We start from the raw sequence: 26,622 nt of genomic DNA on the forward strand, positions 1-26,622 counted from the left end.
ATAAGCAGGTCTGTTATCTCACCATTCTGTGGAATAAAAAGGAAGCAAAAAATTGTGTTATTAATCCAGAAGGCTTCCTGGATGTGTTGCATCTGGAGTCTGAATTTGGTCTTGTGCTGAAGTCTTCAGAGCAGTTGCAGAGGTAAGTATAATCAAGCTGACCTCTGCAAGTGTGATGAATGCTAAAGGGGAAAGCAGTTGCCATACTAGCATTTTGATGGCATATTCAGCCAGGTAGTACAGATTAGCCAGAAGTCTACCAAGACCTGAAATGTTCACTAGTTTTGACAGCTGAGCTGTTGTTCTGGCTGTGTCACCAGGCAGCTGTGGTTCTACTGACAGTGGCTGAAGGATATCATATTGCCTAGCACAGATCTGTGCTCTTGACACTAATGTGTTTGTAGGTCAGTGTGCTGGCACTCAGGGTTTTTATTGCCACTTCTCAAGGATGACTTGTGAAGAGCATTATTAGCAGTGTAGCTGCTTGGGAATTGCATAGGATTACATATTCATTGTAGGATCACAACAGACGCTGGTGTGATCATCTGCCCTTCCAAACCTTCCAGCTCTTTTTTTGGTATTGAACTTCTCATTCAGCAGAGCCAAAGCTCTTATTTGAGGAATTGAATTCACCGTGGATGGTGCATAGTCCTTCTTAGATTGGAAAATGGGCATAATGAATTTATGTTCTGAGCAGAGATAGCCCCATGGCTGAGATGGCAGGTTTTAAACTCTTGCTTTGTACATTACCACTGCTTTTGCCATGAACTGGTAGTACTGCTTCTACTTGCCGTAGCGTAATATTTGTTACTTTTATCTCAATTCATAAGGTGGTTCTTCATTTTGTACCTAAAGGGAATTAATAATAGTCTTCTGTAGGCTTTCTGGCAGGGCATGAGCAGCCCTAGGGAGCTTTGACTCTAGTAATCTCATTGACAGAAGATGTAACTTGCCATAAATTGGATTTCTTCTTTCTGAACCTTGAAATGACCTATGAGTTTTAGAAATAAATGAAGATTCAGGGTGTCGAAAGGCAGTTAGAGACTAAGCTCCAACTGACTGAATTTGGTGCAAAACTCATATTTTTATCTTTACAAAGCCTAATTTTTACTTAGTATGTATGGTGTTGGAGGAGGCAGCAAAGGAGTTACTTTCTACCACTTGGTTCTGTAATTATAAATACACTGACTTTGGTATGAGAAACATCAGACAATAAGTCTTGGTGATGGTTAAGTTAATTCACTCTTAGAAGTTCAATAATTCATCTAAGAAGTGTCAGCAGCTGGGTCTTGTTAATGGTAAGCCTTTCATTTCTGTTAAATCAATTGTGAATAATAGGATCCTTCAGAGAAAAATGATGAAGTAAGCATTGATTTCCAAATTGGGTGTCTGATATTGAAGCATTAATAAAATCTAGAGCAAGCAGGCAACTAGGACCTCATACACTCTGATCACCTAAGTAGTAATCAGAGAAAATCAATATTTTTTTTGTATGGTGCTAGATCTGTTAACATTTTGTTTGTCGTCATTCATCATTGTGTCTATAATTTCATTTTTATAATTGCTTGAATTTTGGGGGGCTTAATAGTATGCTTTGAATCAAGCATTTACTGTCAGGCTTTTGTGAAACAGATGTGGCATTGCCATATTGTCTATTCTTTGCTAGCTGTCTTACTATTTTTGGACTTTTAATAGCAGTGGGCAAAGTAAACTCTTAAGTCATTTCAAATGTGGTTAAATTTTCTTAGAGGAGTTCCATGTGGATTTCCTTGAGTCCTCTGTTATTATTTTTCTCTAAGCTATGAGGAGCTGTGTTGCTTCTCTATAGTCACGTTCAGTCTCACAGAGGTGTTAGGAACATCTCCAGTAAGATGGTAAAGAAGAAGATCAGTTGTAGAGAACATCTTTGGAACAGCCAGACTTCTGGCATCTTCCTTGGGCTCTTGTTCATCAGCTGCAACTGGCTCTGCATGGTTTGTTCCAGCTGATCTGGTGTTGTTGAAGAGGGCTCTGACTGTCTGGATGTGTCAGAGGAGGTGACCAACATGACATGGCTGCCTTCTGGCCTTTGATGGATTTCATAGAGGCAAACAAATTTTGGTGGCAGGAGCATCAGTGAGTGATCTGAGAGGGAGTAGTTGCTGGTAGTACATCCCACCAAGCCATTTGTAGATGGGATACCTGCATACCTTGTACTTCTAGCCTCACAATGTGTCGGATTTTGTAATGCAGCGTGGAGATTACAGACTTGGGAGTGTGGGGTTTATTTGTTTATTTAATTGCATTTGAAGGCTGTGTTCAGTGGATATTTAGAGCTGCTAAGTGCTGGCTTTTTCTGTCCAGTATTGTGCTTACCAGTGATCCCATTTTCTTTAAAGCTGTATTGAATTGGTATGGAAACCCACATACAATCACATCTCCTTGCTGTTGGAGTCAGTGGGAGTTGAGGCTAGGACTGGACCAGGATTTGGCCCATAAAGCATAGCAAGAAAATTTAACAGTTATAATAAAACTCTTAAGGCAAATAAAATGTTCTAGCAGGTGTTCATAAATGTGCTTTATGCTCATAGACTCTGTTAAATGTTAATACTAAGGTCCTGCAGAAGCTGCACATAAGGACTGAGTGAAGGAAGCAAATGTCTGTTAAATGTGCTGTGCAATATTGTAGCAAAGGTGGGTGGCAGTGCAATGCCATGCTACCTATTAGACTGAAATATGAAAGCTATTAGAGTTTCTGCTGAATTTTCATTTTGTGAGGGAGTAGTTTTCAAGAGAGAACATACCGTATAAAAAAAGCCATGTGTTGTGCAAAACTAGAAGCATCTTTGTCAGTGTGTGCACTTTTCTTGGATGTATGCAGAGCTTATTAAGGACAACTGCTAACGTACTGTATTAGCAGTAAATTTAAACTAAGACAAAACTTGTGAGGAAAATAATGGCTGAGAAGCAGTTTTATTTTTTTGAATATTTCATTTTCATTGAATTGTTTTGGGGTTCTTTAGATGAACCCACAGGCAGAAGTCCTAACATGACTTAAAATACATTTTGAGAATAATGGGTCTTGGCAGAATTTTATATTTAGATCTCTGATGTAAGTTAACTCTTAATATTTTTTATTTATTTATTCTGTCACTTCACCATCAAAGCGCAATGAGGTCCATTTTAGATTTCCAGGAGCTTTCTGGCCTTCCTCCTTTTTGGCTTCTAGTAGAAGCATTGGTTGACTTTTTCAGCAGGTTTTGCATCATGCCTTGTACAACTACCATCTGGCTTGGTTTCTTCTAGCAGTTAATTTTATTAGGATTCAGGTCAAACCCACAGGACACACAAAAAAAAATCTGAATGTACTGGAGTCAGTTCCTAAAATGACATCATGAATGTGGCAGTCATTGTTAGAATGTGTTTTGTTGGTGTTCGAGTCATTGACTTGGTTTTCTTCTCATCGAGGCTCAGTCATTGTGTTGCAGGATAAAAGCAACCACATATTACAAAGATACTCTCTTTCACCATTAGCAGCAAGATGGCTGAGTGAAGGGAGGTCTTTCACATTTAGATACACCTAGTAGCAAGTATCCAGGCATCTCAGCAGTTCTTGTAGTGATTGTCACTGTCGCAGTGCTCACATAATTCAGGCTCTTCCATTGTTGCCTTGGTCTTGTAATGATTGTTCCTGGTGGTGGTAGTGCTAACTTTTTGTTTTGTAAGCTAATGTGTACCAGGTTATTTGGACCTGATCTCTTTTCTGTGGTGACCAGGCCTGTGGGAATGTCCTAAAGTTGTATCAGGGGAGGTTTAGGTTGGATATTAGAAAAAGGTTTTTCACCAAATGGGTAGTTGGGCACTGGAACAGGCTCCCCAGGTCACAGAACCAGCCTGACAGAGTTCCAGAAGTGTTTGCACAATGCTCTCAGGCCCAGGGTGTGACACTTGGGGTGTCCTGTGCAGAGTCAGGAGTTGGACTCGATGATCCTTGTGAGTCCCTTCCAACTGAGAACATTCTGTGAAAAACTCAACTTTGTTCCACCTTGTTGTAAAAAGGATTCAAGCATGCACTTACATGAGGGAATTCTCATCACTTGCTTTCTTAACAAAATCATGGGGACTGCTTCGTTTTCTCCTCTCTAGTAATGCTGCACTAGTGTGCTTCTGGATTTTAAAAGCAAGGCTGATGGTCATCATCAGGACTGGGAGCTCCTATGTAGAGAATATATTTTCTTTTGGTCCTTCTAGGACAAGGAGGTCTAGTAGAGAAGCAGGGTGAGGAAAGACTAGAAACGGTTTTTAATCAAGTGGGAAACATGTCAGTACTTCTCTTGTGAGTAGTGGCACTTCCAGGATAGTGATATTCATGCAGAACTTTTAATCCCTGCAGTACATTACAAATGCATTGTCTGAGAATTAAATGTTCATTGAGGCCATTATTTGATGAGTGGACTATTTATATAGTAAAGTTATTTGAAGTAATGGGCCATGAATGCATTTTGTTTATTAACTTTCCCTGTGCTCATTCTTCAATATCTTTTCTTAACACAGAGCAGGCATTTTAAAATGGAAGACTCTCCAGTGACAAAGATCTGCAACATACAAAGTGTTTTACTTATAAATAGTGTGTTTTATTGATTTTGAGAACAAAGCAGCAAACAGTTGGAGCCTTTGAAAGATTGAGCTTTCAGGTACATTTCTAACCATGGAAAAAATACAAATGGAGACGAAAAGAATATTTTTTTGTCTTTCAAAACTTGCGTGATTCAAGTACTTTAATGGTCTTCTCCATTTTGAAGATGAGAAACTAGGGAAAGGAAAATGATTTACTTTGTCTGGGATTATGAAGGAAGTCTGGCAGACAAGGAAATTAAATTGAGATCCCCTAAATGTCAGGCCAGCTCCATAAATGCTAAAATATCCTTCCTTTCTTGTCTAAAATGTCTGTCAGAATGTATAGTAAAGTTTAGATTTTGTAGGATTTCCATAGGACAACTGCTTTGTGGCCTCCAGGGTGTGAATACATACAAAAAAAGTCACTCTTTAAAGTTGAGAGTATTTTATCTCTTATTAAATCTGAAAAAAAGATAGCACAAAGCCAACATACTTTTAATAATATTTTGTATTTCCTTCTGTAATTGTTTAATGGAGTTAATATGAATACTTTAGCTATAAAGTTGGACAGCTGCAGCAGGATGTGATTTAACCAGGATACTGACTCTTCTTTCAATACACTCTGGCAAACTTTACAATATGCAATGTTATGAAAGTCCAGTCATCTGTCATGTAGCTCTCTCATACACTTCCTTCATTTACAGTTATTTATCCCTTTTTGTTTTTCTTCTTTAAAGGCCAAGTTGAAATTGCTCCTCAGTTCTTGGCTATGATAAAATTCTGTGCAAGGCAAAAACCTTCAAGAAGTTTTTCTCTTGTGAAAGATGCTAGGAGCTGTGGATGACAAAGGGGAGCAGTGTGTAGCTGTTCTATAATAGCTCACCACATCTTCAATACTGCTAAACCACTGCTTTTTTGAAGTTCAGTCTTTTACTTGTTGGATCCAATATCTGGTTTAGATAGTTTTTGTCCCAGTAAGGAAAACATGGAATCACAGAATGGTTTGGATTAGAAGGGACCTGGAAGATCATTTTGTCCCACCTCCCCTGCCATGGGCAGAGATGCCTTCCACTAGATCACACTGCTCAAAGCCCTGTCCAACCTGGCCTTGAACACTACCAGGGATGTGGCATCCACAGCCTCTCTGGGCAGCCTGTTCCAGTGCCTCACCACCCTCACAGTTAAGAATTTCTTCCTCTGATTTAAATCTGCCTTCTTTCAGTTTAAAGTCATCACCCTTTGTCCTGTCACCACATGCCCCTGTAAAAAGTTCCTCTGCATCCATCTTGTAGGCCACCTTTATGTACTGGAAGGTGCTCTAAGATCTCTGTGGAGCCTCGTCATCTCAGCTGTCTAAGCCTATCATTTCAGGAGAGGTGCTTCAGCCCTCTTATCCTCCTCCTTCTACTGGGGGCCCTGGAGCTGCCCACAGTACTCCAGGTGGGCTGAGAGTGGAAGGGGAGAATCAGTTGCCTGCTAGTCTGCTAACTCTCATTTTCTGGTAGAAACTATTTGGATTTACTTTCTGGTCTTCAATGTGCTTGTGAACTTCTGTAACAGTTTATCATTCTTTGATGCATTGCATTTAGGCTCTGGACTTAAGAGTATTGTCAAATAAACACAGCAGAAGGAGCTGGCTGTTCATGAATGGGAGAGTACTGTATTTCTATAATAACTGTATGCTGATGATACAGAGAGAATATGAGAGTTTAATGCATTTTCACTGCCATTGGGTTGACCTGATGATCTGCAGTGCTCTCTGCAGCAGGGACATGATGTTGGGTGTGTTGCTTTGTGCCATGCTGGAGGCACCAGCTGGGAGAGCCAGCATCCCAGCCAGCTCCTGGGGATGTCTCATGTGGTGTGTGCCAGTGGGACTCTGCCAAGCCTTAAATTCTGTCTCAGCAGCTGGGACAGGTTTGTGACTTCCAGTCAATTACAGAACTGAGTACTGTCTCTCTTCTTATAAGGTGCTGTATTCTGCCCCTTGGTGATTGTGTGGTGCCCAGAGCTGTGTATCTGGGAAGGCTTGCAGGGCTTTTGCAGGCCACCAGGTTCAGTCTGGAGACAGCTGGCTATAGCAAGCAAACTGTGATAAATGATAACTTGAAAAAAACACACATGTGAGGTCTTGAATGAAGTCAAGATTGAAGTAATTTATTCTCAATGATTTGAAGAAAAAGGCAGCTCTGACCATTTTAAAAGAATACCTTATAAACTCATCTTCTAAAGATAAAAGCTATCAAGCATAAAACCATGATGTTACACCAGATACCAATTACTGTGGTTTCTTAATGCGCTTGTGTTTTTTTTGTTCCACATTTATTAAATATTTAGATGTTTAACTGTAGATATTTTTAATCAAAATCAGAATTTTCTCACAAAATGGGTGATTACATCATTTGCACATTTATATTGTAAGACATTTTAACGATATAAGCATTTTTTCATTTAGACAGCAACCATAATAAATTGAAATAAAATTCAACCTTGATTGATGTTCTATGTGTCATGTACAGGGCAAGTCCCATCTATAAAATGTGGTTTGCCAAGGCAGCAATATTAGTAGCATTTGAATGTTTTTCTTATTAAGGAGAAAAATGGTCAGCAACATCAATACCGTCTGCTCCAAAGACCATGGTAAATGGAAACTGCCTGCAGCACATTTGAATTCCTCACTGTATTTGGGATGAAGGTATGATGCAGGCAGTGAGAATTTTTTTTTTCCTTGAAAATTAGGATAGACTATTACAGTTCTTAGGATGAAAGAGAGAGGCTGATTACAACATAATGGAGTGTACCATATTCATCTCTTTGAAATATGCCCTCACTCGGCCTTTTCCATTTTACAATCGATTCTCTCATTCCCTTAATGAACCTGTGCGTTCATGAGTCTTCCTTGGAAGTATGCACATGAAGTATTACAGTAGCAGAGAGTAATTGTCTGACAAGCAACTGCAAGTAAAGTGTCTCTCTTGTAGTCTTGTTCAATAGCATTATGGACCATTAATGCATTGGATCAGGTTCCATATTGTTTTGTTAAAAATTATGCAGCCATATTTTTCTTAGCTGTTTGTAGTGTTTCTGGAATGGTAGCTTCAGAAAACCAGTTCAGCATCCTCTGGCTCTACTTCTTTGCAGAGCAGTACATATGTGTAAGAGATGAGCTATCAGTAAGGTACTCCTGCAAAGTCAGCTCATTGGTACCAGGTACCGAAATTGGATAAATTTTAATATTGGGTTAAAGGAGAGAGGAAGGGCTTTTTGAGAAGAACAAAAATGGGTAAAGTTATGTAGAGAATTACTGGAGGCACCATCAAAATGTGATTTTTAAAAGATCAAATACCCAGTATGTCACTTTTCAATTTTTGGCTTCTTTTGACTATCAATGTGATTACATCTTGTAAGAAAATACTGTGAATTGTATTGTGTGTTTTGTTTGTGTGTCTTCACGTGTATTTTTGGATGTATTTTTAGTATAAACATAGATTGTTTATATAACTAACTTATAACTAATTTGTATTGTTCATAACCGTGAGCAACATGGAAATATTTCATAGGTGGTTGAACCATGTATGTGTGTATGTATAGTTTTATTATCAACTTACAGCTGCTAACTGGCTGCTGACCTTTCCAAGTTGCTACAAAATATGAAGCCACCCAGTGGGTGACACTCAAAACCACCAAATACCCTGGGTGGTACCCAGGATGACATGGTGAGCATAGAGCCTGCTCTGATCACACTGGGAAATCAGGAGAGCAGGGAATGTGTGATGGACTGCTGCATACCCCAGTCTCGCTCTGTGTCCAGAGAAAATTTGTAAACCCCTGAAAGCCTTTGTAATGGCAATTTCATTGAAATTCTAAGCATTTGATGTATTGCCACCAGCACTGATCAGATAAAAGTGACGATGAAATAAAGATTGAGCTCAGAGAGAAGCAACGGTTCTGTCTGTTATGTCAAAAAAGATAATTTGTCATGTTAGGAAGTAGCATTTCCTTTTGATTAGACCAAAGCCATTGTCCTAAGGTGTGAAAATGGCCTTGACCAACAGACCTGTTCTGGTTGTGAACTGTTGCTCTGCACCAGAGACAAAACATAAATAAAACAAACCTTAACTTTATAATACATAAAACAGAGGAAACCATTAAGTTTTGGATCGCACTAGGCCTATTAAAAGCTTGTGTATTACCTATGCAAAAGTGTTTTTCCTTCCGAAGTAACAAAACCTCTCCTTTTCAAATCATCTTTCACTTTTGGTGAAACTGATGTCCCTGAGCAATATGATCCAAATTTTTCTGCAAACACTTCAGCAGTATGATCCAAATTTTTCTGCAAACACTTCACTTGCCTCTTTTCCTTAAACCTGATTTATAGAACTATGGACCTAGTTAGGTTTTAGGTACTTTGAATTAGTGTAGCTGACTCCCTGCAGATGAAATTGGCTTTTTCTTTTTTTAACGGAAAACTAGGAGCACTATATCCCTTTGTTGTTTGTTTCATTAAAGGATCCTGCAGTTAGGTGTCAGGATGTTTCCCTGTGATAGGAATTTCATCTGTAATATTAGGCTTTAGCTAAAAATTGAAGGTGGTGGGAATGTTTTGTGTTTTAAGTGTAAGAAAGAAAACCTATGCTGACAAGTTGCCATTTTTGTTGTCTGAGAAATTGTTGTCTGAATGGTTGAAAATTTCATCAATATGTTTCACCTAGTTTATTGTCAGTTCTTTATTCTGTAGTTGGTACTGTTTGCACAGGAGTGAGACTTCTACCAAGCCAAGAGCTTGGTCTTACAGTAAGTGGTTTTACCTGGAGGAGTCCCAAGAAGTGCACAGCAGAACCTGTGCTAGGACGTTGGCCATTGCCTGCTTCAGGACAGAAACTCTGCTTGTGGTGTTTTTGTAATGTTTCAGCATCTTCATTATCTCACCATTCACATAGCAAACGTGCCCTTCTGCTTCCAGCATCTTGATGTATGAATTGACTGAATCCCCATTCAGAAAGCATATGTTCAGTGGGGGAACTTAATGTGTGTCTTTGGTGATGAGATCCAAGCCTTAGCTCGTGTCAGTGGGACTGAATGTGTATTTAGTTGAGTCTATCCATGAGTAGGAATGGGTTCAAAGGCTGAAATGCCTTTGAGTAATGAAGAATGAAATGATCTCTTCAATACCGTATTGTACACTCTTTAGAGAACTTGGGGATGAGTTTTTAACCTCTGTTACTGCTGAAGGAGAGGGAACTGTTTGCTTGTCTCAATCTGATCAGAACTGTATTACAGTAAGTCCTTAGAAAACAGTCTGTGAAGAATCAGTATCTCTGTCCTGAACAATTTCAAACCTGTGATGCAACAGCTTCCTGGGAGGACAGCTGGGAAACCTGATCCAGATCCTTGTGAACAATTTGTATCAAGTGTTATTAAGAAGAATTAGGGAGACTTTTGGTTAAGGTCCATCTTTCAGAAGATTCACATGGGCTTAGATAATTCACATTTTGTATTTAGCAGATAGCAGGAAAAAGGAACCGTTATTTTTCTCCAGAAATTCCAACAATGATGTTCAAGAATCAAATGCACTATGACTTCCTTATTCTCTCCAGAGAATTAAAAATACAGTTATTTTAGTCTCCAAGTACTTTTAAGTTGAGAATAAGTTAAAAGGCTGTATTTGTTCTGTTATTTGTTTTCTGATTTTTATTAGTTCATAAGGGTCGTGGATTTTAAGATTGTTACTTTGCAGTCACAGGGCTGATAAACTTAATATTTAAGGATGTGAATGTTAAGTTGTAGCAGCACAATAAAAACTGTAGACCAAGATTGGCAGAGAGATGGCATTTCACTAGATGAAGTCTGAAAGACCAATCTATGTTTGTAAAGTGACAGTTCAAGGAAGAAAGGAAGCTACATATTTGCAGCCAATGTGACTTCTACATCCAGTTTTTACTAAATTGATCCACTCTAGAAATGAAATAATGTACCATTCTTTTTCTAAAATATTCAATTCAGAATTTCTTCCCTTAAGTGTTTTATGATTGCACAGTCTGCATTTTAAGTTACCGGATGGCTTTGCTTCTCAGTTTCAGTAATGTTTGTGGTTTGCTGCCTACACTTGTGATGCTTTAAAGCTCTTGCTGATAATGAGTACTAGAGAGGTGAAATGTATTCCCTCCTAGGATATATTCAGATGCTGGGCTTATAGCTGGGCTTATAGCTTAAAGCTATTTTAGATTTAGAAGGCTGTAAGATAGAAATGAACTTATGATGCTGTGCTTTTAGAAGAAAAAGATTCCTATAGAAGTATTTCTGAATAATTGATTCTGGTGATTTTAGACGGACACACAGTAGCTAAAATAACTGAGGACAAGCTGTTTGTGAAACCATGGAAGAAATTCCCTCCTCAAAAAGAGACAAAGAAAAGCAGTGAGAATGGAGTGTAAATGTAGCACTTGCTGCTGTAAAATTGTGTCTGACCCAATGGAGCAATATGTGACTGTAGGCTGATAACAACTTAGTGTACCAAAGAACCTGCTGAAATCCTGGGAATGGAAGTGCTTTCTTTACAATCTTAGGTGCATTTGTGAGCTGGCATTTAAATGGATACCTGTTTGTGTGGGATGCATGTGAGCTCTCAGAAGCATTGCTGTTTGCAGGCTTTTGAGGTTAGAAGAATGCCTTTTGGGACAAATGGCTTTTCAACAAAAGGAGTGAACTTCATTTGTATGTAGTATTTTAAGCTGTCTTGTTGCCCCACTTTTGGTTTGCCCAACTAAGGACTGAGAAGAAAGAAAATGTATCAGTTGGTGGTGGAAGCAGCATCCAGACAGGCTTAGTGAAATATTGTAAGAATTTGATGTTTCATATCAAAGCATAACCTCTCCTTTCCTTGGTTGTATTGCTGCCTATTGAAAGGGTTTGCTGGATCACAGGATGTCTGTGGCCCTTTTCTCAGTTCAGAGTAGGATTCTCCTGGGAAGAATGGCAAAGAAAGGTGCATAACACGATAGAATATAATAGATTGTTATGAGTCTTTCTACAACTAGGTCTAATGAAGTAGGTACAGGTACAGCTAAAACTAATCCAGACTACTGTTTTGTGTCAGGAGACGTTAAAGGGCAATTTTTTTTTCCTCTAGACTTTGAAAAAGTTTTTACCCAAAACTGCTCTCCTGTAAGAAACATTTCAGAATACGGAATGGAGAAGCATGAGGCAGACTTAGTGGAACTCTTCCTTCTGCAGGAGTTGTGGTACAGTGCAATTCAAAAGTTTTGCTGTCTTCTAGGGTGTGTGCCATGCTCAGAGCCACATGGACACTTGGAACTTGGACATCATAGAAGATTAATGGGAAGATGTAGAAATACGAGTAGCAGGGTGAATGTTACTAATACTGCTTTTATTTAGCAATTCAAAAGATGAATAAAGGGAAGGTATAATTTGTAGATGATAGAAAATGAGTTGGAGGAAGGGTGAGGAACACTAGGGCAATATCTAGCAAATCATAGGGAGCAGGCACTGTGGTGGCCAATGAAATTTTGCAGCTAACAAATCCAAGTAAAAACTTCTGAATACATAATTTGACCTAATTGCATGTTGCTGAATATTAAATTGACTACATTTGCTGCAATTGAAAAGCTGGCAAGTTAGGCTGTTGTCTGTCTCTCTAGAAAAAAACCCAAATAAAAAGAAGGTGAAATTAACAAAAAAATTTATAAAACAATGACAGTATTTTCTAGTTAGTAGTTATTGCTTTTTTATAACAATGTTGTTTTATAACAGGGATTATTTGTTTTGTTGTGAATCACTTTTAAGAAAATAGAATGAAAATAGAGAAGAACTGCAGGATGGGCAGAAGTGCTTTGTGGCATTGGAAGGAATTTCTTGTGTCAAGGTACTGAAAGAAATAAAACCATCATAGTTAAGTTAGAGGATGAGCAGTCAGTGGGGGGGTGTGTATAAATAAATCATGCACTTTAACTTACAGCAAGAACAAAGAACTACACTGAAAGGCAGTAAATGGAGATAACTGATTTAAACAGGGTGGGCGTTTTTTATACAATGCATAATTAACTTTGGGAAGTTGTGACAAACTAGATATGTTGGTCTGAATGCATAAATTCAAAAAGGATAACTGACATTTACATGGCTAATTAGAATAGAAACAGTAACAGAAGTTAGGGTGAGTATCCCACCACAGTGATTTAAAGCATAGTTATATGGAAAAAAATCTCAAGTGTACTATGGACAAGTTATTCTGTACTTGTGCCTTATAGAATGCCCTCCCTTTCTGTGGTGTACTGTAGGCACTGTTAGGACCAAAGGTTACATTGATAGACCACAGCTCTCCTGGGTCTGACTTTCTATTTTGACTGTTTTCAGTTGTTTTTTTCCTTTCTATCTTTTTTGGAATTCTTATTTTTTATGCAACTGCAGGGCAGAGAAAGTATGTAACTCTTCTGTGAATACCTAAGTCTCAAGCTTCTAGTAATTCAAAAGGGGAGAAATGGCAAAAGCAGAAAAGATTATTTTTTTGAAGTGCTTATTCACAGAAGAAGACTTATTTCTGAATAATGAAAGCCTCTCAAATATCTAGTGATACATTATTTATGTAATTGAGAGTGTATTCATGGAAGTGCCCTCAAGAAAAACAGATTTTGAGTATACCAAATAGTATGTTCCATGAAGGATTCACTACACAGTTGTCAAAAGTGTGTTCCAGGATGGAGTGAGTACTTTTATGTATTAACTGACTATGGATTATTTTTTCCCTTCACAGGAAAACTGACAGTGGTTTGGATGAGTCTTAAATCCTGGACTGTGGTGTAGCTTCTGTATTCTGAAACAAAATAAATACATGGAACTTATTCAAGTCCTCTAGCTGTTATGAATATATATGCTTCTCCCAGGACAATGAGCACAAGCAGCTACTGCCCATTCATAAATATCTTATTCTTCCTATATGTAATGGGACTCCAAAGACATTCCTGTTCTCGTGGCCAGAGAAAGTGCATATATTGTGTAGTGTATAGTTATAGTTTATGACATTTGCTTTTGTTAGGATTTCTTCTGGGTAATCAGCATTTCAGCCACAACTCGCTTTATTTGGAAAATGCAATCCTAGTACAGAAGCATGTGATTTTTCCTTTTTTCTTTTTTTTTGTGAGGGAAAAGCAGTGGAGTCACAAGCACATGATTATACTAAAAAACTGGTTGGGAAATTTGTGCAGTATGGAAGTGGAGGTGTGTGACCTCCCTGAGCATAATGCTGCCCATAATTGCTTTGTAGAATTTTATCACTGTAGCAAGGTTGTAGCTTTTTTAGTGTTGGAAGATCTCACATTTATACAAGGTGAAACTATTGCTGCACAGCCAGCCCTACTTTAACACATGTACTGTTTTCTTCTTCAAAATTAGTAGAAATTAGCTGATACTGAATTCCTCTGCTTATTCAGTGCAAGGACTGGGTTTTCAGCTCATGTACGAAGTCAAAGTCTGACTCCATTTACATGCCTCTTTTTCCTTTGCATGTGCTTATAAATAAATAGAAAATACACCTTACTGCACAGAGGGTTGCCTGTACTGAGACCCTGGGGCTGATCAGCTTTAGCAGCTTCATGGTTTTCCATCCTTCAAATACAGTGTCTGCCTTTAGCTTCAAAATGCCAGGTGTTTTTCCCTTCAGGAGGTGACCATAGGTGGGGCCCTGTGAAAACTGAAGGATGCTATTGCAAGAGGTGATGCTGTAAATTCTCCTGTGTGCATGTGCAACTTCTTTTAGCTTAATGGGAAGCTATGTGCTCACACTGACGATGAAATAGAGTCCTTTGTTAATATCAAAGAGCCAATCAAGAAAGATTTTTTTTATACAGAAAGCCTCCTGCTGCTTCCTGAAAAACTTCCTTTTGTAAAGCACAATGATAAATAATCTTACTTCTTGGATCATTGTATTTCCAAGGGATACTGTTTTGTACTGCTGCATTCAGTGAGACTTCTGAAATTCAGCTGTGTTTGATCAGATGGGCCAGAAACTCTGGGAAAGATGATGTGCTGGGCTGCTTCTTTACAGGCTCAAGCACTGGATGCTTTAGCTGGCTAGTTCTCCAGCATTTGTTACTTTGACCTGCCCTTCCAGCTGCCAGACTGGAAGAATAGCAAGGGTTGGGCTTCAGAGGTATTGCAAATACAGCAGGGCATGAAGAGGTACTTGACACGTGATCCTGATGAGGGCTGTGAGATGATCTTCAGATCATCTTTTTCTCATCAGACAGAAATTAATTTTAAATAATTGCTTTTTATTGGCATGTAAATTTTTTAAAGAAAGGCAAATTGCTGAGAACTTCCCTTCAAGAGTTTAAATTTTTCTCAAAGATAAAATTACTGAAGATATGGGGGAGAGCACTTTTCCCCCCTTTTTTGAGGAAGTTTTAGTGAAAGACATTACTACTTAGACTGTTTGGTGAAGGTATTGGGTGTGTTATGCCAGAAGCAGGTATTGCCTGATAAACTGGAAAGAGAGGAAATTGCAACCCTGTTCTAGGGCATTTACACAAGAAACTAATTTTAAGCTCACTCATTCCTCATTGGTTTTAACAGAACTTATCAAGGACTTAGCTGTGACTGTTTAGGTGCTCTACTGGTTCTGGCCACCTTAAAGTGATTTTTTTGTGACAGAGTACTCCAAGACTAAAAAGCCTCCTTAATACAACTTCTCTGAAAAGAGCACAATGGAAGCATGAAAAAGGGAGGAAAGTGCCCAAGTGAAGACAAAGGGATAGTTATGGGAGGTTTTGTTTTGTTTTGTTTTTTTTTTTTTTGTTTGTTTGTTTGTTTTTGGTTGTTTTTTTTTTTTGTTTGGTTTGGTTTGTTTGCTTTTGGGAGCCCATGAATATTTTTGTTGCATATTATTTTACTGACATTACATTTGACTATGGGCTTCCACCCACTGGAAACTCTGTGTTGCATAAAATGTACATAGAATTTACTTTCTTTCTTGTTATTAATAACTCACCTTACTAAAAATGGAAGACCTTACTAAAAATGGAAGGCCTTACAAAAAGTAATTTGATTTTGGCCACTTGCTTGTTTTCAGGCACATTTTCAGTTGGCTTTGGTTTCTTGTCCAGAAGTCATCAATGTAAGGTGAAGTTTTGTAGGCCTTTGGAATGCTATGGGAGTAAAGTACACTTCTGGAAATGAGGGTCCAAAATTGTTTTCAGTTACAAAGAATACCCTCCAAGTTTCCTGAGAATGTCAACATTAATATTTGTCATTGAAAAATGCTTGTTTTTTCTTTTGTTGCTGTTGCTGATGTTAAAACCAAGCTTCTATTACACTGACTGGTATCTTTGAATTACCATAATCTCACTACAGTTATCTGTAATATTCCTTTGTAACTATTAGTGGAAACATATTTTTTGTGATTTTTTGTGATAGTAGGGTGTTTAAAGTTAAATTTTAAGCTCTTTTGGGGAATGCTTTGTGCTTCTCTAAATGGGAAGAATTTATGTAATGATTTATGTGATTGGGGGAGTTACCTTGTACATTTTTTAAATAAGCAGTAACACAACTGAGTAAGTATTGGTTGTGTTGGCTGGGCCATGCCAAAATGACTTGAAGCTTCCATGTCAAATATGTGAATAGTCTTTAGGTGTAAAATAATGATCAATACAAGGAATTGAAAGGCTGCTAAGATCAGAAGGAGCAAGCTAACTCAACTGAACAAGCTCCTTTAGCTTTTAGTGCTATATTTGAAAGCACAGAAACAATTTTATGTGTTTCTCTTAAGTAGCTTAAGGCATCAGAATCCATGGCTACTGATAGTTCTGGCCTTCAGGTTTTAAGACAAATCTGAAAAAAATTGTTTCCTCTTCATGTGTTAAGGGAGGAACAAAGAGAGTAATTACCTGCATGCCCTACTTCTAAGTAATATATGTAGAACATGTTATATTATATAATATGCAATATAGTATTATTATGCATATTATTATTGTGTAAACAATGTATGTTATTTTCCCTAGATTTGAATCTGGCTAGGTCTGATCATTTCATTTATGTTAAAGGTGTTTTCTTCTAGTCTTGGTGCCTTGACAGTGTAAAGGTCTTAAGGATCCCTTTCTTCTACTGCAGTGATGTAAAGCAGCCTTATTAATACAAGTAAAGATTTGGCTTAAGGTCTTAGGTTGTAATCTCCTTTGTGTTTAAAAGTATTTGCATCTTTTTTCATGCTTTGTCTCTATTAAAGAACAGTTTAACAGTGGGAAGGAGGCACATCATTCATTTGCTCTGAGGCTAATATTGCTGTTTCCCTGCAAAAATGTAATTTGTGTCACTGCATATTGTGCTCTTAAATAATATTTAATTCTGTGACCTTGGTTCACCATGCCTTCCTGATTGTCCATTAACTCTCATCTTCTAGCAGAGGCAATCTGTGCTGCACGAATACAGGGAAAAAATGCCTGAAAGAGCTGAAATAAGTATCAAAAATATGATACATTGGATGTTTGGCTCCTTATGTACTCTTCCTTTTACTAATGGTAATTAATGCCAAGCAACCTAAGACACAAAAGTCAAGAACTGAAACTGGGGGAGGGAAAGGACTGGGAAGGAAAGGAAAAGGATCCTTTTTGACAAGCACACACCAGGAAAATGCAAGGTTGAAAGTACTGTGTCAGGTTGCATCACCTTACCATGCACTTGCTCTCATTCAGCAATTGAGTTCAAATATGAACACTTTGGGTCTGTTTCATTTCCTGTCACAGCAAACCAGCTTCCATCTTTGGTTGTAGTATAACACTTAGAGAACCAGAAGTGGTAGTAATTTTAGAAAAATTGAGTTATCTGAACAAGACATCAGCTTAGTACTTATTTCTTCTTCCACCTATGAAAATTGGGAGAGATGGTTCAGACAGCATTTTCAATGAGCTGCAAGAAAAATTTAAATTAAATTGTAACTTGAATATAGTTAAAATAATAAGGAAGGCCCCATATGCTTTCTTGCAGAGGATAACTCTTTGCATTGCATGGGTCTTCTTATTCTCATCTCTAGATGGCTTTTTTCTGCTTGTTTGGGTTGTTGTTTTTTTTTTTCCAAGCAGTGGAAATGCCTGCACTCACTAATGAAAGTCACTAATGATGGCTTTACAGACTTGTCTCTAGTCCAAATGATTCCTCCCTTGGTGATCTCCCTTCTCATGGGCTTTTTTTTTGGCATTACATGGAGTGCAATGGTTAAGTTTTTTTTTTCTGTACCTGTTAACACTTCTAATTCCTTTTCACAACTGCCAGTTTTCCAGCTTTGTGAAGCTCTTACTGTAGGCAAATGTGGCACGTTTGGGGCTCACTCTAAGATTTAAAACAAATTTTGTGTCAACATACTGCTGTTCACACATATAGAGCACTATTTTAGGCCTAGAGTGTTGTTAGGGATGAATCCACCTAACAACAAAAAGGTGCGGAACGTTTGGAGGGACAGGCTTAGAGCTGAACTGAGCAGTGTCATTCACTGAAAATAGTTTTAGCTGTTTATCTCAAGTCAGCATTTGGTCCTTATTACCAGGTTTCTCCATGCTTTATACCTTTTACAGCACACTATTAGTTGCTTTCTAAGTGAGATCATTAGTAACTTGTCACAGCTCACTCTTAAGAGACATGTCAAATGCCAGCTCTGCTTGTTTAGTGTATTTGGCTTGCTTGGCAGGTTCTTAACCACAGGGTGCAGGATTTTATTCAGACAAATTACTGAGCTTTTACATTGCTCAAGTTGCCTTTAGGAAAGGGTTTTACTGAAGAGATTTGACTTTCCTACCAACTGTTTGACAAATGTATAGCTGGTTCGGTATTTCAGTGCTTATTCTGAAGTGAATGATTACTATTTTGGAGCATGTTATTTCCTTACAGTGGGATCATTGATGATTTTGGATTTTTCTTTTTCCATGCTAAATAATGCTGTACTGAAGAGCAAAATTATTAGATGCATATATAGGCTGTCTATTTTTGCTGCAGTTTATTCCCTTTCCTTTGATGTGTGGGAAAGCCAGTTGAACTTCCAAGGGAAGTTGGATGCTGTGGGAACCCTCCTGGTGCTCTGTTTGTTATTGACCCTGGGTCCTCTTCTGTGCATTTCCTGGAGTTTCTCACCTGAATCTGTACAACTGATTAATTAACAATTCATTGATAAGTAGCAGGTGCAACTGTTGATCCTGAAGGGGCCTCAGGGAAGTGAGATAATCTATTGTCAGGACGTGGATGCTGGCTATGGTTCTCTCCAAGCTGGACAATCCCACTGGTGGGAGGGGGGTGCCTACTGCCACTGCTCACAGTGGTGCCACAATTGAAACACATCCAGCTTTCCTAGTCAGAAACAAGTGAAGGAGAATTAAATTTTAGTCCAGAGGTTTTTAGAGTTGTTGGGCCTTTGTGTCTGAAGGGGGAATTGGAGTGAGCCTGCAGGAAAGTGGTGCCTATGCTAGCACATGGTGTGTTACTTGCTGCAGATGTTACAGAGGTGTCCCAGTCCAGGGGACAGCTGTAGTTCTGAAAAGGATGTGGATTCACACAATCTGCCTTGAATCCATATTCAGCCCAGTGTGTTAATTATAGCTGGCATTTTCACAGTGGGGTTTGGTTTTATCTACTGTATGGTTTTCCACAGCGCTGCTAAAATCCTGGTGGCTTCAGAGCTTCTCTGCATGTCACTGCATATTCTGATTTGAGCTGCCTCTGACAGGTACAGAGTATAATAACCCATGTTTGATGCAATGAGCAGGCATGCCTTTTGGGCTAGATTTCTATTTCCTCCCTATCCCTATTGTAAGCAGAATTTGCATATTTAATTCTTTTCACTTAGTGAAAAATATATCCCTTCAGGTTTGACAGCTTCCCAAAGAATATTTTAGATTTCCCACTCTGATTGTGGGCCATATGTTAGAACTAATTATATAAATGAGACATCATAGAATTGTGACATGCTTAAATGTTCAGTGCTTTAAAGACTTATGCAAGTGCATGCTAGCTTGGGTAAGTGCTGGAAGAAGAAAAGAGAAGCTGCAGGTTTTGAACAGATGTTAGCAGCTTGGTAGGGCTATCCATTGTCTTTATCTCTCTATAAGAGGTTGCTGACACTTTGAAGGGTATGGCAAACTACTCTGAGCTGCCATAGTGCAGGAAAGAAAGAATTTCCTTTTTGTACCTATGGATGTGCCAGAGATTCATTATATATTAAGTCTTATGAAATGTGGGATGCAGATAGCCTCATTTTGCTGTTGGAAGTAAGCACTAAATGTGTGGCTGTAGCTGAATGTTTCTGCCCTTTTTTTTTTTTTTTTTTGTGTGTGTGTGCTGTGGATGTTGCTCTGAGGCAGAATGGCTCACAGGCCTGCCTTTTATTATGAATTCATGTTATTGTGGGTTATATTATTGGGAATTAACTGAAAGAAAAAAGGTAAAGGAAAAAAAGAGAGTTGGAAGGTCAGAGCTGTATACTGGAGGCTTAAACACCAAGGAAGAAATTTTATGAGATACGTGTTATTAATGTTAACTGGACAGGTATTATCTCTAAAGTCAATTATACCTTGAATAAGTTTTCAGTGTAAAAAAAGCTTAGTTTGTACTAACACTGTCATTTTTTTTTTTTGCTCCAAGTCTCAGTGATGCATAGAATAGTAAAGACAGTGTCACAGAAAGTATACTGTACAAAAGTTTTGTCTTCATAGTTAAAAATGAAATATGTATGCAGGTTATGCATGCCGAGCTGGTAAGCCAGAATTATGTCTGTAAGCTATTTCTGTCTATTTAGCTTTAATGCTGATGCATATTTAATTGCTTGGCCTGTTTTCCCTCAGCAAGATGTGGCTGTCTTGCACTGCAGTCAGTGCCTGCAGTGTGCAGCAGCCCAGTTTGATGTTTGTCCTTGTGCCTGTGCAGTGCGGCGTCCGCGTCTGCGAGCGGCAGGAGAAAACCAAAAACTCTGCCCTGCTCTGCTCTTCCAGGGGTGTTTCTGTGGAGGGCTTCCCTGTGGGACTGTAAATGGAGACATTTACAATTTTAATGGCTGTGTCTGTACTTTCTATGCTGGAATCATATACTCTATTTTCCTCTTGTGTGTAGAGATAAACTTCTTCAGCACGATCTAAATTGTTTTATGTTGCTTGTCTGCTTAAGTACAGAAAGGTTTTTCTAATTTAATGCATTAAAAAGTTGGTTTTTAAATTATAATATTACTTTTGGCTTTCACTTTTAAGACCTCACCTACACTACTTTCTGTATTTCTTGTCAGAACACGTTTGGAAAATGGAATCACAAGAAGCAATTAGTAATAATTGTGTTGAAAGATTACTCTGCATAGTTAAATCTCAGATGCTTTGTCTATGAAAGATGAGAATCATTTAACTTCATGTGAAAAGGCACCCGTGGTTTGTGAGTGAACTTTGAGTAGCTGCTTCACATGAAAGAATTTTTTGGTTTTACAACCAAATTATTAATTCAATGTAACAGCTGAGATGGTTAGTACAAGTAAGACAGGAGGGAGCAATAGGAAAAAAGCTCTGGATTCTTGTATCAGCAGAAAGGTATGAGTGAGCAGGAGAGGAATCTTCACGATACCAGATGTTTATTAGTTTGTATTCTCTAGTCACCTAAAGGAACTTTTTAATGCTGGAGATACTGAGGAACTTTTTAACTTCTTTTTCTGTTGGATGTGTGTCCTATTGTGCTGTTTGCTGTAGTTTGTGTAATACTGAAAGTACTTACTGTTTTATCAAAGGATAGCAGATTGTTTTATTTTAAATGAAGAAATCCCTTCAGATTATACATTTTCTGCTCAGCTGCAGATTAACAGTTTTATCCAGTCACAATTGTGGGATATATTGCCAGTAGATAATTTGTTCCCTCTGTGTCTCAGTCATGCTTATTACCTTCATCTTATTATATAGTTTGAGCCTGTGAAATGATTTCTTAACTGCACTTAAAGATAGTTTGTGTAGACAGGAAAATTACTGCTCCCACCCTCAGGATCAATTTGTAATGTGCTTTTATAGAAATATTATGTGCTACACTTTAATATTGTTCATAGTCCAGAAGATAATTGCCATGATGAGTCTTACTTAATCATGGTAAAAGTAGAGTCCAGATGGAATTTGAAGGAAAAGGTACTTAATTAGCTGTGCTGTAATACTGCTGTCCTGTCTCCAACAGGACTGCTGGTGCCCTCAAAGATGTTTCTTGCATGAAGGAAATATTTGGTTTAGTACAGAAACTTATTGAACATATTCTGGTGGGGTTTTTTGGGGGGGGAGCGGAGAGAGCAACCATGAAATGAAGATCTAATTTTTAAAAGAAAAATAAGAAAGGGCCACAGACTTGGGAAAAAATCACAAAGGGAGAGAATAGGAGAGAAACCTAAGTGGAGAAGTAAAGAAGAAATTGGTGGATATGCAGGCAAAGAAACTGAGGAAGTAAGGGAAGAAAATGAATTAGTGTAGTCTTAAGACTGAAGGAAAAAAAAAAGGAGAATTATCAGAATACAAAATAAAATGAGTTCTGAACTCTCAAATTTTAGGCGCCTAAATATGTTGCTCTCATAACATTGGCCTGCTTGTCTACACTTTTTTTCCATCTCCTTTTTCCCTCTTCTCCTTTCACCTATGCTGAAAAAATAGTTTGCTAGAGTGAGACCATGACAGGACTGAGTGGTGCAGCTCAGAGATGTCTCAGCAGCTTCGAGTTGACTCACCTATATACATTTACTTAAGTTCCTTAGGAGATCCACTCACATAGATTTATTTATTTCATTATAATTCATAAATAATTATAAATAAATTATAATTTATTTCATTATAATATTTCATCATATCTGTCAGCTTTATGCTAAGTTAAAGCATCACTGGAGCCTCAACAGAGCACACCTACCTCCTTTTTTTTTACCTGCATCAAATATCTGTATGTGAAAATAGAGAAACCTGATAGCCCCATAATTAGGTTGCCAAACATGGTTCTTGCTTCACCTTTTTTTAAAACCTCTTCACCATTCCTGTGGAATCAGTATTAGGCTTTGAAATATTGTCACAAGCAAGCACAACCTTCACCATCTGAGCTAAACCAAAATGTGTAGGGGCAGAGATAGACTCCAGAGGGATAAATACGGAGCAGTAGCGTGGATTTCAAGGTACTTGAAATCCACCTTAAAGTGATTGGAAATTCTCATTACTTAATGACTTTGGAGGAACAGTAGGAAACCTGTGTTGCTCTGGCACTGTTAAGTTCTGCTAGCCTCATTAATAGTTGTGAATTTTATTCCTGTTTAACATGAAGACTCTCTATACTTCCTGGCAGCATGAATGAAGTAGGAGCAGTAGTAATCTGAACCCGAGGTCCATGTTTGAGAGGTGCCCACATGGGTGGCATTGGTGCCAGTGTGCAGGACAAGGCTGCCCTGTGCCACAGGAGCTGTGGTGTACCTGGGCTCCCACAATTATAACTGATTTAAGTGCTGCCATTAGTGCTGCTGTCAAATGCACTGATCTGTTTATGGTACTTGGCATGATTTTCTTTTTGACTGAACTTCTCTTTTTTTAATAGGTATTTATATTTTGTTTTATTCAGCTGGCACGTATTCTACATTATGGAGAATAATGTTCAGTTTGATTGATTTGTTTCAGAATGGATCTATGCATAATTTTTCCTTCTGTATTTAGCCTGTTCAATGTGAGTCACTCCATTTAGTGAAATCCTTTATTTCCTCCTGTGTCTGTGCATGTGTGTGCCAGCTTTCCCTGGCCTTACCCTCAGTGCCTGTTGTGGAGCTTGCTGAGGTTGGTCCTGGTCCCTGCAGTTTAGTGCTCTCATTGCAGCTCTGCAGAGTCACCACAAACCATGCCTTGCTCCAGGTTCCCCAGCACTGATGCATTCATTCTCTTTGACATCTACTGCTTAAAAGGAGTTAAATGTGGATACCATAACAATTTAATATAGTCAACACATTGCTCATCCTTTAACACCCCAGGGCTTTGGGTCAGCACTTTGCAGGGACAGATTGTGCCACTTGTACAGGCTTTGAGGACATCTCACTCCTTTAAAAGTCTTCCTGAAGTTAATGCAGCTCCATGTTGGCCTGAAGAGCCTCTCTTAGGGTTGGTTAGCTTAGTGCTGTAGGTTTGGCATGCTGCTCTCAGCTTCCATTGTTCAGGGAGATTTGCTCTGCTGAAATATGGCTTAAACTGTACACTTCATAATACATTTAGGACTAAGGCTTACAGCAATTTATTTTTAATAACTTCCACCCTTTGTAACTGTCCTGCCAAGAGCTTGGCTTACTGATGTCCAGTCTTCTCCAGGCTCTAAAATCTGCATTTTTGTTCCCGTAATAATGGTTTTAATGTAAGTGGAAACATCAGTCTTGTCTTAAATCTTCAAAATTAAGTATAAATGTTATCTGTTGGTTTTCATAAACTTGAATCTTTGAGATAGTACTTGGCTTTTTAGCCAGCACAAGATGTTTGTAGTATATCCAGAAAGTACTTTGTCAGAAATATCAAATGATGAACTATGTTAAAAGAGTTTTAAGTATTAACATGTTGTTGTAATTGCAGTTACAGTTTTAAGCTCTTTTGTTAGCTAAGTAGAGTATCCTTGAGAGAATATGATGTAGTACAAGTTACTTTCCACAGGATGTGATTTGTCCTATGATTATTATTATAAATTATTATTAAAAATGTTGTTTTGAAGTTATGCCCTTTTGCAGACTGTCTGAGAATGCCCTTTTCTGTAAAACCACACCCTGTGTGGGTGCGATGCCTTTATTTAGCAGATCTTTTGTGTCCATTTCCTTCTCTGGAACATGGAGGACAGTAGCACCCAAGGGCATTGAGGGAAAGGAGGAGTGGGAAGCTTGGACTGAACAGGCAGAAAGAGTTTTGCAAATTCCTGCCTGGATCTTAGGATGGCACCCATAACTTCTGTTTCTGTCCTGCAAGGAGAACAGAGCATTTTCCTTCTCACCTGGTTGGGGTCTGGAGGACAGCAACGTGGTGGTTGCTCCCTGTGATCTCCTCAAAGAAGGCTGGGTGTTGAGCCTGAAGAATCAGTCCTCCTCTTGATGTGAGTAGTTGTCACTGTAATATAATTTAATAGAAATTCTCCCTATCATTGAAAAAAAAAATCTAGAAAATCACTCAGGAAACACTTAGGAGAGAGAGCTTTTTTGCTTAGGGTTATAGAGTTAGATGCTAAGAAATAAGAAAATAACAGATTTAAGGTGTCAGCAACTTGAATTCAGTGCACATGAATGAGGCTATTGGCTGCAGCTGTAATAATTTGTTAACAAGAATGATGAACTGGGTGTTTTATTGTAGGTCATTCAGATCTTGAGGGCAGACTACTGCATCTTCTCTAGGAGAACCCTCTTGTGTTTTCATTCACATATTTTTTCTGCAGAGGAAGGATTTGGCTGCTAGCTAAACTTGGATACACGGGCAAATTTTGGTACCTCTGAACCAGAATTTTTGAGCTGGTTGGATAAACATTCCATTTTGCCTACTCACAGTAGATAAATGTGAGTTTTTGACTGACATACAAAGTATACATTGGCAGCCAAGCAGTGACTTGTCTGGTATTTGCATCTGTTGGACTGCACCTGATTTGATGTCTTCTATTTATATATTTTCCTTGGTTTCTTTATTTTGAGTAGATTTAAAGACGCCAACCATAAATGCACTGAACTGCAAAGTTGTGGACTAAGAGCTTTGGACTAAGGAATGTGAAGATGAAAATTTTTTTCAGAGTTTTGTTAGGTGCTAGATGCTGAGCTTGTAATGAAAACAATGAGGGTTCAGGATCAACCTTTACTCTTGGTGCATGAGTAAAGCACTAGACTGTAAAGGCTGATTCTTGACTGAATCAGTAATAACAATAAATAAATAATAAGAGCTGTAGAGTGGTGTTGAGACAAGGAATCCTGTGTCTGTTTGTGTATTTGTTTGCATGATGAAGTCTGTGTATTCGAAGATTGACTTGTCTAGAGAGGCTCTTTTTTTGGCTGAAACAAGCCTTTGATATTTTGAGGAAATCAAGAATTAATTCTTTATGCTGAACTTTGAGAGATGTGTCTAAAAACATTACTTACCTATCCTTCCCAGGAAAATAATTCCACTTTTGAACAGGTACCAAAAATAGAATTAGCCCTAAAAATACAATTAACCAATTTCAGTACTGCATCTGGGAGGCCTGCTCACAGTCAAAACCAAAACTAGACTTGTTTTACTTTAAGGACCAGTGTTCTCATTTTGTGGGAAGGTGAGGTAATGCCTTTTTTTATGCTTATAAATAATATTGAAAACCTAAAATACAATTCAGATGTGTAATAGCAATATTAAATATTTAAAAGTTTGAAAAATTTAATGCATTTAAATATTAAATACATGTGCTGGAGAACAAATTGCAGGGTTGAGTACTTATGTCAGTAACATGTTTTATTTGAATAGCTCATGTCATTTTTGTGTGAACAGTGAAAGAGGTGTTGAGTGTATATGTGATGTCAACACTGTTTTAAGTCATGAAGACTTTTTGAAACTGATTACTTATTTAACTATGAGGTGAACAGCATTTTTTTGAAATAACAAAACAGAAGTTACCCAGTTAATAAGAATAAAAAAGATTTGATTGCTGTACTCTGGTTAGGGGATTTTTCCTCAAAAGGAAAGTGCTTTTGCATTTCTCATTCGTGGCTTTACTTTTGTAGGAAAACCAGGGGCAAATTAAAACCTGTGTGCATTTAATTGTTGTAAATCATCTTACAAAAAAACGTTGACCAGCAGAGGGCTTCTGTCCCTGGGAAATAATCCCTCACACCGATATTGCCAGGGAAGAGCAGCTTTAAGCACACACCTTTCCACAGTTGTTTTCCTTCTCTCATTGTCCTGTGGACCAGCCAGCCCTGGAGAGCTGTGCAGGATCCTGTGGTGTCCTTTGCTTCCCTTCAGGCTGTACGTGATGCAGTCTCATCTCCACAGGGCAGGGGAAAATTCAGCCCCTCTGCAGTGGCCC

The 26,622-nt window shown here is 38.3% G+C and overlaps 1 protein-coding gene across 5 annotated transcripts in view; it reads left to right on the plus strand.

Moving 5' to 3' along the window:
* Positions 1-26,622, plus strand: part of RARB (retinoic acid receptor beta) — a 320,712-nt gene that overhangs the window by 12,520 nt on the left and 281,570 nt on the right. The window contains exon 3 of one of the 5 annotated variants that reach the window (XM_077176831.1): positions 24,555-24,678. The exons of the other annotated variants lie outside the window; for them this stretch is intronic. The gene's annotated coding sequence lies outside the window, so the exon portion shown is untranslated. The remainder of the gene's footprint in view (positions 1-24,554; positions 24,679-26,622) is intronic. 5 annotated transcript variants of the gene reach the window in all.

This window comes from Agelaius phoeniceus, chromosome 1 (genome assembly GCF_051311805.1).
Source record: "Agelaius phoeniceus isolate bAgePho1 chromosome 1, bAgePho1.hap1, whole genome shotgun sequence".
Lineage (NCBI taxonomy): Eukaryota > Metazoa > Chordata > Aves > Passeriformes > Icteridae > Agelaius > Agelaius phoeniceus.